Source organism: Arachis hypogaea, chromosome 16, assembly GCF_003086295.3.
Source record: "Arachis hypogaea cultivar Tifrunner chromosome 16, arahy.Tifrunner.gnm2.J5K5, whole genome shotgun sequence".
Classification (NCBI taxonomy): Eukaryota; Viridiplantae; Streptophyta; class Magnoliopsida; order Fabales; family Fabaceae; genus Arachis; species Arachis hypogaea.
This window is the reverse complement of record NC_092051.1, coordinates 7,090,291-7,105,665: the sequence shown is the minus strand read 5'-3', so window position 1 is coordinate 7,105,665 and position 15,375 is coordinate 7,090,291.

The following is a 15,375-nucleotide window of genomic DNA, read 5'->3' as shown; positions in this document are numbered from 1 at the left end:
TGCCATATATATGATGTCAAATACGCATGCATCTAATTAGTCAACCCCTTATAATTAAGACGACTATACACATAGTCTATTGAATAAAAGGAAGAAAAATGACAAAACTAAAGAGAAAATATCTTGGGTTTGATATTTATTAATTATTATATATATAACAACGTTTAGTAGAGATTAAATCACAACCACACATCTATGGTAGTTTTCAACAAGAATCCAGCATGCATGAAAGCTAGTATATATATCTGAAAATATTTGATAATAAAAAAAGGTTTAATTACTCTGTTGGTCTTTATAATTTCACAAAATTTTTAATTAGGTCTCTATACTCCTTTTTTTTTCTTTTAATTGAATTTTTGCACCAATTTTTTTTTTAATTGGGTCTCTACACTTTTTTTTCCTTTTATTTAGGTCCCTGTACTAATTCTTTTTTTTTTTAGTTGGGTCCCTATAAAATTAAGTCAATTACTACTAAAGAGGAACTTAATTGAAAAAAGAAATTTGGTGCAAGGACTCAATTAAAAAGAAAAAAAGTATATAGACCTAATTGAAAATTTCACGAAACTATAAGGACCAACAGAGTAATTAAACCTAAAAAAAATCAATCAAAAATAGTTAGAATTTTTTATTTAATATTTATTAATTATTATAACAATTAATAAATATTAAATAAGAATTCTGACTTTTTTTTGTCTCTCCAACATTATATATCACACTTGTAATATGATAAGACGGTGTAAAATTAATAAATTCTATTTTTATTTTTAATTTTAATGTTTGATATAACATGCTCATCGTCAGTCATCATAGACTTTTTTTTTTTTCTTCTTTTGGTTTTTAGTTTTGGTTTTGGTTTTTGGCTAGTTCTGATAAGTGTCAAGTAAGTTCAATGTCTTAATTAATATCATAATTCTCCTATAAGGTGATAGGGCTTAGTCCCTTGTTTTATTTGATGCAAGTATAAAATGGTTAAACAGTCATTATCAAGGAAATTTTCTGTTTATATTATTAATATTAAAATCGAGGGTTAACACAATGTGGCGGTAGCTTGATGTGAGTTTTACTTTTATTTATTTAGAATTTGTTATTGGCTTAAACACTTCAACCTTCCTCTCCAAAGAGACAAATATGAAATGTTATTATGATGATAATATAATATAACGGAGGTGGGGGGAGGGGTAAAACGGGTTAGGTATAAATTGATTAAATTCAATTATATATAATATAATATAATATAATAGAATTTGGCTTTATTCATCAGGAGATTATTCAAATAAGGCTTTACCAACTTCTATCTACATATTTCTGATCAGAAAGTGATACAATTAATTAAACACGAAAACGCCACGTATATATACATGGTCCTATTTAATTGAGCTTCCATCCATTTTATTTCCTATGATCAAATATTAGCTTAAAGAAAATAATCGGTCAAGATCAGATGAAAGGGAAGATGCTAAATAAATAATCCGTTAGTAATAATTTATCTATAAGTCAGTAAATATTAAAACAGTAAATTTATAAAACTAAGGTAATTAAGAAAATAAACAACTGTAATTTGCATGAGGAACGGCATCATTCGTAGTGAACTGAAATATTCTAAATTTGTAAGCAGCCATGCATAGAAAATAAATCACTGTTACATTATAGCATTGAACGGTACTAGATTCTAGAGGGTGATTTTGAAGGAGAAGAATTAGAGAAGAAGTAGATAGAGAGGGAGACAGAAAAAACTGAGAAGAGAAGTGACTTCATTAATTGAAAATTGAGTTGAATTACGCCAAAATTGAGTTACAAGTGATGAGAGGGGTTACTTATATGGAATGTGATTGAGTAGTGAACTGGATTAGTTAGTTGAGCTTCTAGTACCTTCTAACAACTAATTAACTAACTGAAAGTGAAAGTTGAAGGCTAATAGAATTGACAGAAAAGGTACAGAGAGTGTGAAGAGCATTTTACATATTCTAAACGTGCCAAATCCTGATCATGCTATGACTCTTATCATCATCTTTAGTTATTTGTTTTTATTGACTACTAGACACTGGTTGACACTATAACTCCTAGCATCATCACCTCTAGTTGTTTTCATCTTGATTGGAGACTTGCTGCTGAACGTGAACACTTAGCTTGCTCCTGAAGTGGAGAAAACTCTCAGAGGGCACTGCCTTGGTGAGAATATCTGCTATTTGAACTGAGCCTGGAATGTGGCTGATCCGGATTGCCTTTCTATTGACATAGTCACGAACAAAATGCAAGTCTATTTCAAAGTGCTTAGACTTAGAGTGAAGAATGGGATTAGCAGCAAGTAAGACAGCACTCAAGTTATCACAATACAGTATTGGTGCCTCTGGTGGAGGTTGCATCAGCTCCCTCATCATGGTTTTTATCCAGGTCAACTCTGCTACTACTTCTGCCATACTCATGTACTCAGTTTCTGTGCTGGATCGAACTACCACTGTCTGCTTCTTTGATGTCCAGGAGATTAGATTTGTTCCAAGAAAAATGCAGTAGCCACTGGTGGACTTCCTATCATCCGGATCTCCAGCCAAATCCGAATCACTATAAGAAGTTATTCCCAAAAAGGTCTGCCGTTTTAGATGCAAGCCATAGCTAGCTGTTGGTACCTCAGCACACATTTGACTAACTTCCAATGAGACTCTAGAAGAGCTTGAACGAACTGAGACAATTTGTTAACACTATAGCATATTTCAGGCTTGGTTATTGTCAAGTATTGCAAGCTGCCAATGACTGATCTGTACAGCTGTGGATCACAGAAGCTCGACCCTCCAAGAGCTGTGATCTTTACAGTTGAAGGCAAGGGAGTGTGACAGGGTGCACAACCCACCATGCCAGCCTTCTTTGGGACCTCACTGATGTACTTTTGTCGAGTGAGTAGCAGTCCTCCATGATAGGTTTTGTTCACTTGAATTCCAAGAAAATAGCGAAAATCTCTCATGTCTTTCAAAGCAAACTTAGCATTCAGTTTTCCTATGACATCCTGCACTAGTTTTGGAGACTCCCCAGTTACTATGATATCATCAACATACACAAGCACATAGATTTCTAGTCTACTAAGTTCCTAAATGAAGACTGAGATATCAGAATTTGTGGCCTTAAAGACAATCTCTCTTAAGCCACCATCCAACTTATGGTACCACTCTCTTGGGACTTGTTTCAGCCTATAAAGAACTTTAGTGAGCATACACACCAATAGGGGATCTCCTTGCTCATAATCAGGGGGCTGTTTCATGTAGATTTCCTCTGTTAAGTCTCTATGAAGGAAGGCATTGTTGACATCTAGTTGTCTTATTGTCCAGGAGTTAGATACAACATATAGTATGATTTTGATGGAAATAGGTTTCACTACAAGACTATAAGTTTTTGTAAAATCAGAACCAGGCTTCTGAGCATACCCTTGAGCAATCAACCTTGCTTTGTACTTTTGCAGAGTCCCATCTGCATTGTACTTTACTCTGAACACCCACCTACTGCCAATTGCTTCTTTATTTGGTGGAAGAGTCATTAGTTTCGATGTTCTGTTCTAAACCAAGGCAGCATATTTCACATCTATAGCTGCCTTCCACTCTGAAGACTTGAGGGCTTGTGTTACTGTTCTTGGCTTAACACTTGCAAGAAAGACCTTTGGCTTGACTATGCCAGCTTTAGCCTTGGTAATCATTGGGTGAGAATTCACTGCTGTAGTTGAATGAACAAGTTCTGGATCCTCAGAAATTGGTAACATAATTTTAATGTCATCAATAGGAATTGGAATAGGATTTAATGAGGCTGCTGTTGGCATTTGAGACCTGGCTGGAGTACTAGTTAAGGAAAGGTCTATTGACTGTTGTAGCAAAGCTGAAGAGGGGGTATAACTAGCAGAAGGCTGCTGGCTTAAAGCTGGAGTCCTTAGACTTGTTTGTTGAGAGTGATGCTGCCTATCTTCAACTAATTTTGGGACAGGTCTTGAAATTAGTCTTGGAATGGTTAGGACAATTTGGGACATCAAGTGAGGCTGCTTGACTTTCTGAGACAGTGTTTGCTTGATTGTGACATGTTGTTTGCTGAAAAGGGAACTGATCCTCAAAGAATACAACATGAGGAGTGATGATGACTCTTCCATCTTGAGTGAGACATTTATAGCCTTTGTGAGAGTTTTCATAACCAATGAAAGTACAGGGAGAAGATCTAAAGTCCAACTTATGTTTGTTATAAGCTCTATGATGAGAAAACATAGGCAGCCAAAGACTCTAAGCTATTCATAAGAGGGCTTCTTGCCAAACAATTTTTCAACAGGGGATAAGCCATCTAAGACTAGTATTGGGAGCATATTGATCATCTTTGCAGCAGTGGTGAAGGCCTCCCCCCAAAACTTTGTAGGCATAGAGGCACCAGCAAGTAAGGTAAGTCCCATTTCAACCACATGACGATGTTTCCTCTCAGCAGCTCCATTTTGTTGATGGACGTGTGGGCAAGAAAACCTGCAAATAACTCCTTTGACCTGCAATAGCTTTGATAAACTCACATACTCAGCAGCATTGTCACTTTGCAACATCTTCAATTTTGTGTTCAATTGTAACTTAGCAATTTGTTGGAAGTGATTAAATACTGATTTTAATTGAGCTCTATACTTAATTAGGTAAAGCCATGTAAATTTGGAAAATGCATAAATGAAGTTTACAAAATACCAATGTCCACTATTATCAGCAATAGGACTTTCAATGGAGGAAGGTATACTCAAGATTCATTAATGCAAGAACAGTCGAATAGTGGATAATTTACAGCTGGTAGAGGCCAGTTCAATAGAGGAGGAAGAATGCAAAACACAAGAGGCTATATGAATGACAAACCTTAGTATCATGTTTGCAATAAGCTAGGTCATACAGCGAGGACTTGTTGGTATAGGTACAGTGAAGATCCTTATAAAGGAGATTATGATAATAGAGGATACAGTGGAAACAACCAGGCTTACAATAATGAAGGATACACTATCAAAGATGGAAATAGTCCTGGCTATAGCAACCAGGTTTCTCATGCCTCTCAGCCTCAGGCCAATTTTTGCAACGTCCTAGCAACACTTGCTACAATTCAGGATCCAAACTGGTATCCTGACTCAGGAGTTACGCATCACATGACTCACAATGACCAAAATCTGTTAGAAAAGGAGGAGTACTATGGCAATGAACAAGTCATCATTGGTAATAGAGCAGGTTTGCACATCTCTTTTGTTGGTAACTCGTGTATTAAATCTTATCTAAACTCTAGAATACTCTACCTTAAGAAACTGCTATGTGTGCCTGATATCACAAAAACTTGTTGAGTGTGTATCAGTTTTATTGTGACAACCAAGTCTTTTTGAATTTCATGATGATAGGTGCTGCATAAAAACAAAAGACACTCAGGAGACAGTGCTTCAAGGCATTGTTCACCAAGGCCTTTATAGATTCCCAGCTCTTCAAAGCTCACCAGAAGATTTCACTGCATCAGTAGGAAATAAAGATGATCTGTTGACTTGGCATGCTAGGCTAGGATATCCCAATCATAGTGTTATGTCTAGAGTACTTAAGGTTTGTCCAATTTCCATTCCTGTAACCAAAGTTGATTGTTCAGCCTGCTGTATTGGCAAATCTCATCATTTACCTTTTTCCCTGTCACATACTGTATACAAGCATCCCTTAGAACTTGTACACTCTGATATTTAGGGTCCAACCCCTATTGCTGATAATAGTGGACACTGGTATTTTGTAAACTTCATTGATGCATTTTTCAAATTTACATGGCTTTACCTAATTAAGTCTAGAGCTCAATTAAAATCAGTATTTAATCACTTCCAACAAACTGCTGAGTTACAATTAAACACAAAATTGAAGATGTTGCAAAGTGACAATGCTGCTGAGTATGTGAATTTATCAAAATTATTGCAGGCCAAAGAAGTTATTTGCAGGTTTTCTTGCCCACACGTCCATCAGCAAAATAGAGCTGCTGAGAGAAAACATCGTCATGTGGTTGAAATGGGACTTACTTGCTGGTGCATCTATGCCTACAAAGTTTGGGGGAGCCCTTTACCACTGCTGCAAAGATGATTAATATGCTCCCAACATCAGTTTTAGATGGCTTATCCCCTGTTGAAAAACTGTTTGGCAAGAAGCCCTCTTATGAACAGCTTAAAGTCTTTGGCTGCCTATGTTTCTCTCATCATAGAGCTTATAACAAACATACGTTGGACTTTAGATCTTCTTCCTGCACTTTCATTGGTTATGGAACCTCTCACAAAGGCTATAAATATCTCACTCAAGATGGAAGAGTCATCATCACTCCTCATGTTGTATTCTTTGAGGATCAGTTCCCTTTTCAGCAAGCAACAGGTCACAATCAAGCAAACACTGTCTCAGAAAGTCAAGCAGCATCACATGATGTCCCAATTGTCCCAACCATTCCAAGACTAATTTCGAGGCTCGTCCTAAACTCAGTTAAAGATATGCAGCATCACTCTCAACAAACAAGTCTAAGGACTCCAACTTCAAGCCAGCAGCCTTCTGCTACTCATAGGGGTGGCAAACGGGCCTAAACCCACCGGGCTGGCCCGCGTAACCCGCCAAAAAAGGCGGGTTGGGCTAGAAAATTGGGACCGCCAAATAGCAAAAGCCCGCTTAACCCGCATCGCTTAAACCGTAGGTTTTGGCGAGCTTTGGCGGGGCGGGGCGGGCTTCCCCGCCGGGCTTAGTATTTTTTAGCAAGGAGATATTTTTACAATTTTTTTTACCAAAACTCAACTTCTCCCAACCCAACTTACAAGAGAATGAAGATGAAAATTGAGTGTTTTGGATTATGTTTATTTTGTTTTAGAGACAATATTTATAATTATGTTTTGGATTATGTTTATTTTGCTTTGGGAACAATATTTATAATTATGTTTTGGATAAAAACTTGGTTTATAATTATGTTTATTAGATATTTATAATTACAAAGACTTTAATGTTTGTGAATATAAAAATTATAATAGTTAAAAGTAAAAAACAGAAGAGATTTTTTTATACCTTATATATATTATTTAATAGTTAAAAGTAAAAAAAAAGGATATTTGGGGGCTTAGCCCGCCGGCCCGCCAGCCCGTCGTTAGGCGGGGCGGGCTGGAATTTTGGGACCGCCTCACTAGGCGGAGCGGGGCGGGCCAGCCCGCCTAAGAGTGGGCTTCTGGCGGGGTGGGACGGGGCAGGGCGGGCTTCCCCGCTTGCCACCCCTAGCTACTCATACCTCCTCTTCAACCTTGCTACAACAGTCAATAGACCTTCCCTCAACCAGCACTCCAGCCAGGTCTCAAATGCCAACAGCAGCCTCATCAAATCCTACTCCAATTCCTATTAATGACATTGAAATTGTGTTACCAATTTTCGAGGATCCAGAACCTGTTCATTCAACTGTAGCAGTGAATTCTCACCCAATGATCACCAGGGCTAAAGCTGGCATAGTCAAGCCAAAGGTCTTCCTTACAAGTGTTAAGCCAAGAACAGTAACACAAGCCCTCAAGTCTCCAGAGGAGAAGGCAACTATGGATGTGGAATATGATGCCTTGGTTAAGAACAGAACATGGGAACTAATGACTCTTCCACTAAATAAAGAAGCGATTGGCAGCGGGTGGGTGTTCAGAGTAAAGTACAATGAAGATGGGACTCTGCAAAAGTACAAAGCAAGGTTGGTTGCTCAAGGGTATGCTCAGAAGCCTGGTTCTGATTTTACAAAAACTTATAGTCCTGTAGTAAAACCTGTTTCCATCAAAATTATACTATCTATGGCTGTATCTAACTCCTAGACAATAAGGTAGCTAGATGTCAACAATGCCTTTCTTTATAGAGACTTAACAGAGGAAGTCTACATAAAACAGCTCCTTGGTTATGAGCAAGGAGATCTCCTATTGGTGTGTAAGCTCACTAAAGCTCTCTATGGGCTGAAACAAGCCCCAAGAGAGTGATACCATAAGCTGGTTGGTGGCTTAAGAGAAATTGGCTTTAAGGCCACAAAATCTGATATCTCAGTCTTCATTCAGGAACTCAGTGGACTAAAAACCTATGTGCTTGTGTATGTTGATGATATCATAGTAATTGGGGAGTCTCCAGAACTTGTGCAGGATGTCATAGCAAAACTGAATGCTAAGTTTGCTTTGAAAGACATGGGAGATCTTCACTATTTCCTTGGAATTCAAGTGAACAAAACATGTGATGGAGGACTGCTGCTCACTCAACAAAAGTACATCAGTGAGTTCCTAAAGAAGGCTGGCATGGTGGGCTGTGCACCCTATCACACTCCCTTGTCTTCAACTGTAAAGATCACAGCTCTTGGAGGATCGAGCTTCTGTGATCCACAGCTGTACAAATCAGTCATTGGCAACTTGCAATACTTGACAATAACCAAGCCTGAAATATGTTATAGTGTTAACAAATTGTTTCAGATTGTTCAAGCTTCTCTGGAGTCTCATTGGAAGTTAGTTAAACATGTGCCGAGGTACCTTAGTGGAACAGCTAGCTATGGCTTGCATCTAAAATGGCAGACCTCTTTGAGAATAACTGTTTACAGTGATTCGAATTGGGCTGGATATGCAAACCCAAAAAGAAAGGCTCTTGCTTGAGGGAGAATGTTGGAGATATAACCATTAGTATTATCTTTTCCTATCAGCTTAAACTTTTGAGATAAGTGGTTTTATGACAAACATCACTTATATATGTAAAAACTAAGAAAATGGAACCCTCATCAATTTTTATGGTGTGAGTTCTTGAGAGAAAGGTGAGAAGTGGAGTGACGAAAAATGTACAAAATTTAATTAAAAAAAAAGAAGAAGAATGAACTCATCTATTTAGTATACATTGTTACTATTTATACAATCTATATTTTAATGGAAGGTACTGAAAAACAAACTAATTTAACTATCATTCTAACTAACTTAATAAGCTGACATAATCAACTAAATAACTAACCTGCAAACTAAACAATGAGTCAAGTCACGTATATAATATTTTTCTCTGATTAAAATTCAACAAATTTTATCAATTTTATGTTGCCCTCATTTTGTGTTTTCCTGCGAAGTTTTACACTATATATTTTATTGTTTTATGTTAATAATAATAGCGCCCGCGCTCCATTATTTGCTGGGAAAATGGGAAATGGTACCGTCCTTTTATTTTATTTTATTTTGGTATAGATATAGATCCAGTATATGGATCACATCCAAGCAAATATTATTGTATAATTCTCATGACACTCTTTTTTTAAAAAAAATAAATTAATAAAAAGAGATATATAAATAATTATATTTTTAATATATTTTTTGTATAATTTTTTTTTTAATTTAACAAAGATTAAATTTTAAAATTTTCAATTATAGAAATTATGACATCATGTCATAATATTACTTTTCTTAAATCTTAAATTAACATGAAAAGATACGTAAATAGTCATAATTTTACGAAGTCAAAATATACATAAAATTAACTCATGAAAAAAACTATTAGTATGTATAAGTTGAAATTTATTTCTAATTATTTTAAAGGCGTATGATTTTAACAAGTTATATGTCGTGAATTATGAAAATTTCTTTTTTCTTAATTAATAAGAAAAAAGTGTTTAATACTTTCATATATGGCAATAGTTTCTACAAGCAACTATTACTTACTAATCAATTTTCTCCAAAAAATTTGAATGGCTAATCTCAACTCTCAAGTGAGCCGAGTATGTAGTTTGTGAAATTAAAAAAAAAAAAAGAAAAAAAAAGGCTTTGGATGTTGACATAAGTGATTATTCTTCATCTTTGAAAATGAATGGGGAGCATTTAATATTCCAAATTGCATTTTTTGTAGTTTGCTTCCAGTGATAAGATACGATAGCCCAGAGTAGTTCGAAGCGCAATATATAATCATTATTTAGTACTTCAAATTTTTGAATAACTTATTTAAATTAAATAAAAAACTTAATCCAGACATAAATTTAACAAGTTGAAAACGCGGGGTGTTTCATTTTATAAATCTGTTAATCATGTAAATCTCTTTGCTTGTTGATTATCTTACTCTTTGGTCTACGGTACTGCAATTTTTTACGCTTTCTATGATTGTGACATGTTATCCTTGTGATTAAGTTCAATGCATCCTAATTTTAATCAAATATAAACTGACCACAACTATACTATATATCAATTATAATAATAAAATGTTAAAATCATCTACTAATGTAAAATATATATTAAAAATAAATTAAATAATATAAATATTTAATAACTAATTTTAATAATTGATTTTAATATATAAATAAATTTTTTTGTATATATATATATATATAAGCATATATAATTTTTATTTATTTTATTAATAATAATAATAAGTTCTCTGAATAAAAAACCAAAAAATTAAAAAAGAAAAATTAAAAAAAAAAAACTCAGATTGAAAGAATCCCTTCCTTGAACAGACTAACAAGGGCAAGATTCTCCCTTCATCCAATATTATAAAATTAATGATGTTTTAGATTTTGTTTATTGTTTTTGTTTCTTAAAGAGTATCCTTACCTACAAGATTCAATTAATTAATTGCAATAATTTGATTAGTTAAGAATGTCAACTAACCAAAGTGGCATGAGGCTACATGGATAATGTTCTATGCCACCAGAAGGAGGTGATGTTCGTTTCAAAATAAAGGTCAACGATCTTCATATAATTTAGTGCTAAATTTCCAATTAGCGATACGTCCATGATGACAGCAAGAATTAATGGCTAAACTCTAAATTAAACTTAGCTTGTTGATTGACAGATGCAAAATCTAAAACCTATGTATAGACTGATGAGGCATATTGGTATATATTAAGAATGATAGATTAGTAAAATCAATCTCAATATTTCACCATTCTAAAAAATCTATGCTAACATAAACAAGGTATGGCAAAGATCGGAATGGATTTTTTCTAATTTTTTTTAAGAGGAGTGCTAGGGGCCAGTAGAATTTGTGATATTTAACCATCAATTAGCCATCATCAATATTTTTAATGGTATGAGATGATATCTAATGGTGTAGGATTAATTATTTTCCTTTTGATGGTTAAGTGCTGGCCAAATTTCAACAAAAGTGCTGGTCCCTAGACTTTCTCTTTTTTTAATTGTTTAATAAAGTGTTATTTTTTATTATTTAATATATATATATATATATATTGTCTTATTTAAAGAGTATAAAATAAAAAATTATACTTGCTAAACAATTTAAAAAAAAATTAAAAAGATACATTCTCTGACAAACTACTCACCGAAAAAAAATTTAAAAGTTATTAGACTAATTAGAAAAAATATAGATAGAAAATGAGAATATTAAACAATGTGAACAATTGATATATTAGATGTTTAATTCAATAGGTATGTAGATGATTATGTTTATTTTTAATTAGATAGTTATTTCTTTTAATTCGATTTATTCATACAAAATTAACAATGAATGGATGTTCAATTCATTGAGTGTACGGATAGTTATTTTAATATTAGGATTTATGAAGTAATTTAGGAGTAGAATATTTTTTTATTTTATTGGGTCAATTCTAGAATTTATTGTTCACATTATTCACAAAAACTATTGTCTACTTAATAAAACCGGGCTAATTCATCTTAAAACCTAGCTAGTACTATGAGAATTCCTCGATAAACACTCTTTCATCACTAATATTAGCAAGATCTTAATTACATTGATATTTTATCTTAAAAGAGTCCATTAATTTGGGCAAAGTGGCAAACACTTCTTATGGGAAAAGCAACAAGAATAAGAAGGCCAATTCCCATCCCTTATTTCATTAGGTGCCTTGTCTTATTTATTTTGCCGTAACTAGCCAAGTTTTGTTTACATTACTTTAATAGTTAAACTCTTCTTAAAAAAATAAAATATAAAAATTTATATTAAAAATAATTTTTAAATAAATTATTTTGTATTTAAATTTTTATAATAAAAATATATATTTAAAAATTATTTTAATAAATAAAAATGATAAAATAATTTTTGAGAAGGAAAGAACTCAAATCTTTTAATTTTTTTAAAAACTCTTAAATAACTTTTTGAAAAGTTAAAAACATATTTAAAAAAATTATATCAAATAATATTAATATAACTTTTTATAAATCAAAAGTCTATTAAAAATAGTCTTTGAAACTTTTTAAACGCCTCTTATTCCTTGACTTTGCTTCCAAGGGATGGAAATGAAGTAGAAATTAAACTCATTGATTAATCTACTAAGTTTCTCAAAAGCAAGCTAAACATGGAAATTAAAATGCATGGGCGTTTAGGGTTATGGAAATATAATTTGGATGATGAGTATGTTAGTACATTCCCGCTAATCAATAATAATAATGTTTTTTTTTTTCTCTTCCAAATTTGGTGTGGCCTTTTTACTTTAACATGATTCATTAAATAAAAGAGATAGATCCTTAATTAATTTGAGGGAAGGGAGGCAAATATGGGCATTAAAATTTTTGCAATTTTAAGAATAAAGAAAGTGTAGTACTAAATAATTATGCAATTGAAATGGGCCCTTGGGGCACCCATACATTTTTCAGTTTCCAAATATAGTAAATGTGAATGTGATCAGCTGGTTTGGCGGTAGCATTTTCCAAAGCCTTCGGCTTCTTTTGTCCACCACATCAAATCACTGTTTTTGGCCACACTTAACCCTTTTCAGAAAGATTCTCGCCATCTACAGAAGAAGTGGTATTCATTAAGGTGAGGTTTGTTTTGAAAGACTAGAAACAATCCCTTACCAACAATATTTCTGCGAATTTCTACCGGCTCTTATTTATAACTGTATTTAATGGAAGTATTTTTGTAGATGTATCTAATAAAAATATCTTTATAGATGTATTTTTTGGATGTGTCTCTTTATACATGTGTTTAAAATATAATAATTAATTATTGTTGACAATAAATTAGCAAATAATCTATTGGTATCCTATATTTTTTCGACTATCTATTATATTTTTTTTTTTGGTGTCTAAACAAGGAAAGAAACAAAGCAAAAACTATCCTAAATCCGAGCGGATGATTCGTTGGAGATCAACACCAGGCTCAGACCAAATAACATGATTAGAGTTACTCTTGGCACCATATTTAGCCATCCAATCCGCAGCTCTATTTGCTTCTTGGGACACCCATTCAACGTGAACAAGCCAAGGACGAGATAAAAGCTCCTGAATCTTGTGAACCAAATCTGTTACTTCAGATGAATACCCACTTGTAAGCTCATGCATGATGGGCAGAATGTCAAGGCAATCCGTTCCACATATAATATCCCTCAAACCGCAATCCCAAGCTAAAACCAGCCCCCTCCAAGCAGCAAATAATTCACATCTGATTATAGGCCAAGGGAGAATGCTTCCAGAGCAGCCCGAGATCTAATCTCCCTTAGAATCTCTAATAATACACCCAAATCCCGTTAAATTTGAATCCATATGCAAGCTTGCATCACAATTAACTTTAAAACTATTGCCTACCGGTGGTTCCCAACACAGGCAATTTCGGAGAGACCTAAAGGCATTGCTTCGATTTCTGTAAACCTGTAAGTCCTTGGCGGTAATTCTGGCCAAGGCAACAACCTTATGGTCTGTCAAAGGGTTGTCAGTGTTGATGAATATGTCATTGCACCTATGTCTCCATACCCACCAAAGCCCTGCACCAAAGGACGCCTCATTGTTAGCCAAGGCTTTCCGAAACCACTCTTCAAGAGCAGTACCAGCCGTCGAATCCAGGATACTAGGATCCAACATATACCAGATTGCCTTTGATCGTTCACAGTCTCTAAGGCAATGCTCCATAGTCTCCTGTGCCTTGTTACATCTCTTACACATATCTGAAGAAGCTAAATGCCGCTTGAATCGAAAGGTCTCAGTTGGTAGAGCATCATGTAAGCTAAGCCACATAGTAAATTTGAACTTCTCTGGAATGTTTGTGTTCCACAACCAGTTCCAATTACTGTTGGCATTCCAATTTAATGTTTTCTTTAATAACCATCTGTAACCCTCCCTTGCACTATACTTTTTTGTTGCTGCAGGCCACCACTCCCACTGTGGCTCCAACTCAGTCAAACTAGGATATCTCAGACCACAAATAAACTGCTTAATCTCATGCGGAATAGACGTGGTAAGACTATCAACCTCCCAAGACACCCCTTTCCACAAGTCAGCCACCATGAAATCTGATTCAGAAATATGTACATAAGGAACAAGATTGCAAAGCTTACCAAAAGGAGTCCACTCATCATACCAAACTGATTTGTGGACATCTCCAATATTCCAATGAAGCCCTTCCTTGAGATGCTCATAGGCACTAACAATGTTCTTCCAGGTAGCCGATGAAGAATTTCTACTGTTTCCGTTCATACCAGATTGATTCCTGAGATATTTATGCTTCAGAACCTGCACCCATAACTTCTCATTATTATTTAGACAATCCCATACCAACTTTCCCAGAAGCGCCATGTTAGCACAGGAAGTATTCCTAATACCCAATCTTCCTGCCTTTTTAGGAGTTATGGCGACCTCCCACCTGACCAAAGGCAGCCCTTTTCCAGTCGCTTGGCCTTTCCACAAGAATTGTCTCATCAAGGAATCAATTTTATTACATGCATACTTCGGGAGAAGAGAAATTTGCATTTCATAAATTGGGATAGAGGCCATAACCGATTTAACAAGACAAAGCCTCCCTGCCTTATTCAGTAGGCGTCCTTTCCAACTGGAGAGCTTCCTCGAAATTTTTTCAATAATCTCCTGAGCCGTCTTCCTAGAAGCTCTGGCATGACCGATGTTAATTCTTAGGTATTTACCCAAATCATTGCAGAACCGGATGTTAGAGACCCTTGAGAGAATCCCTTTTCTCCTCTTCGACACCCTCTTAGAACACTGGGCCTTTGACTTATGAAAATTTACCTTTAAACCTGACGCTTTATATTTAATAATTAAAGATTGGAATTAAAATTTCAATTTCTTTAATATTTTTAAAAAATAGAAACAGAAGAGATTAAAACTTCTAAAATTAAAAATTGACCTTCTAACGATAGATTCTCATTTTAAATAAAAGTAGTGAGTAAAATTTTTTTTATGCTCAAATGGTTATCCTAATTTTGAAAAGAAACTATTCATACATTGTTATTCTAAATGTGAACTAATAAAATTTTATTCGAAATATATTTTATTAAAAATAGTGTCCTTAATACTACCTTAGTATATTAATAATTAGTAGCTTGACCATGCATCCAGAGGTTGCTTGATTCTGAGTTCTGAACCTGTCACACACACTGACATCTTTCTTTCTAGCTCTCTTGTCTCCAGGTCCAGGATATCATACTCATCATTCCTGATTCTCCAACTTATTATTTTTT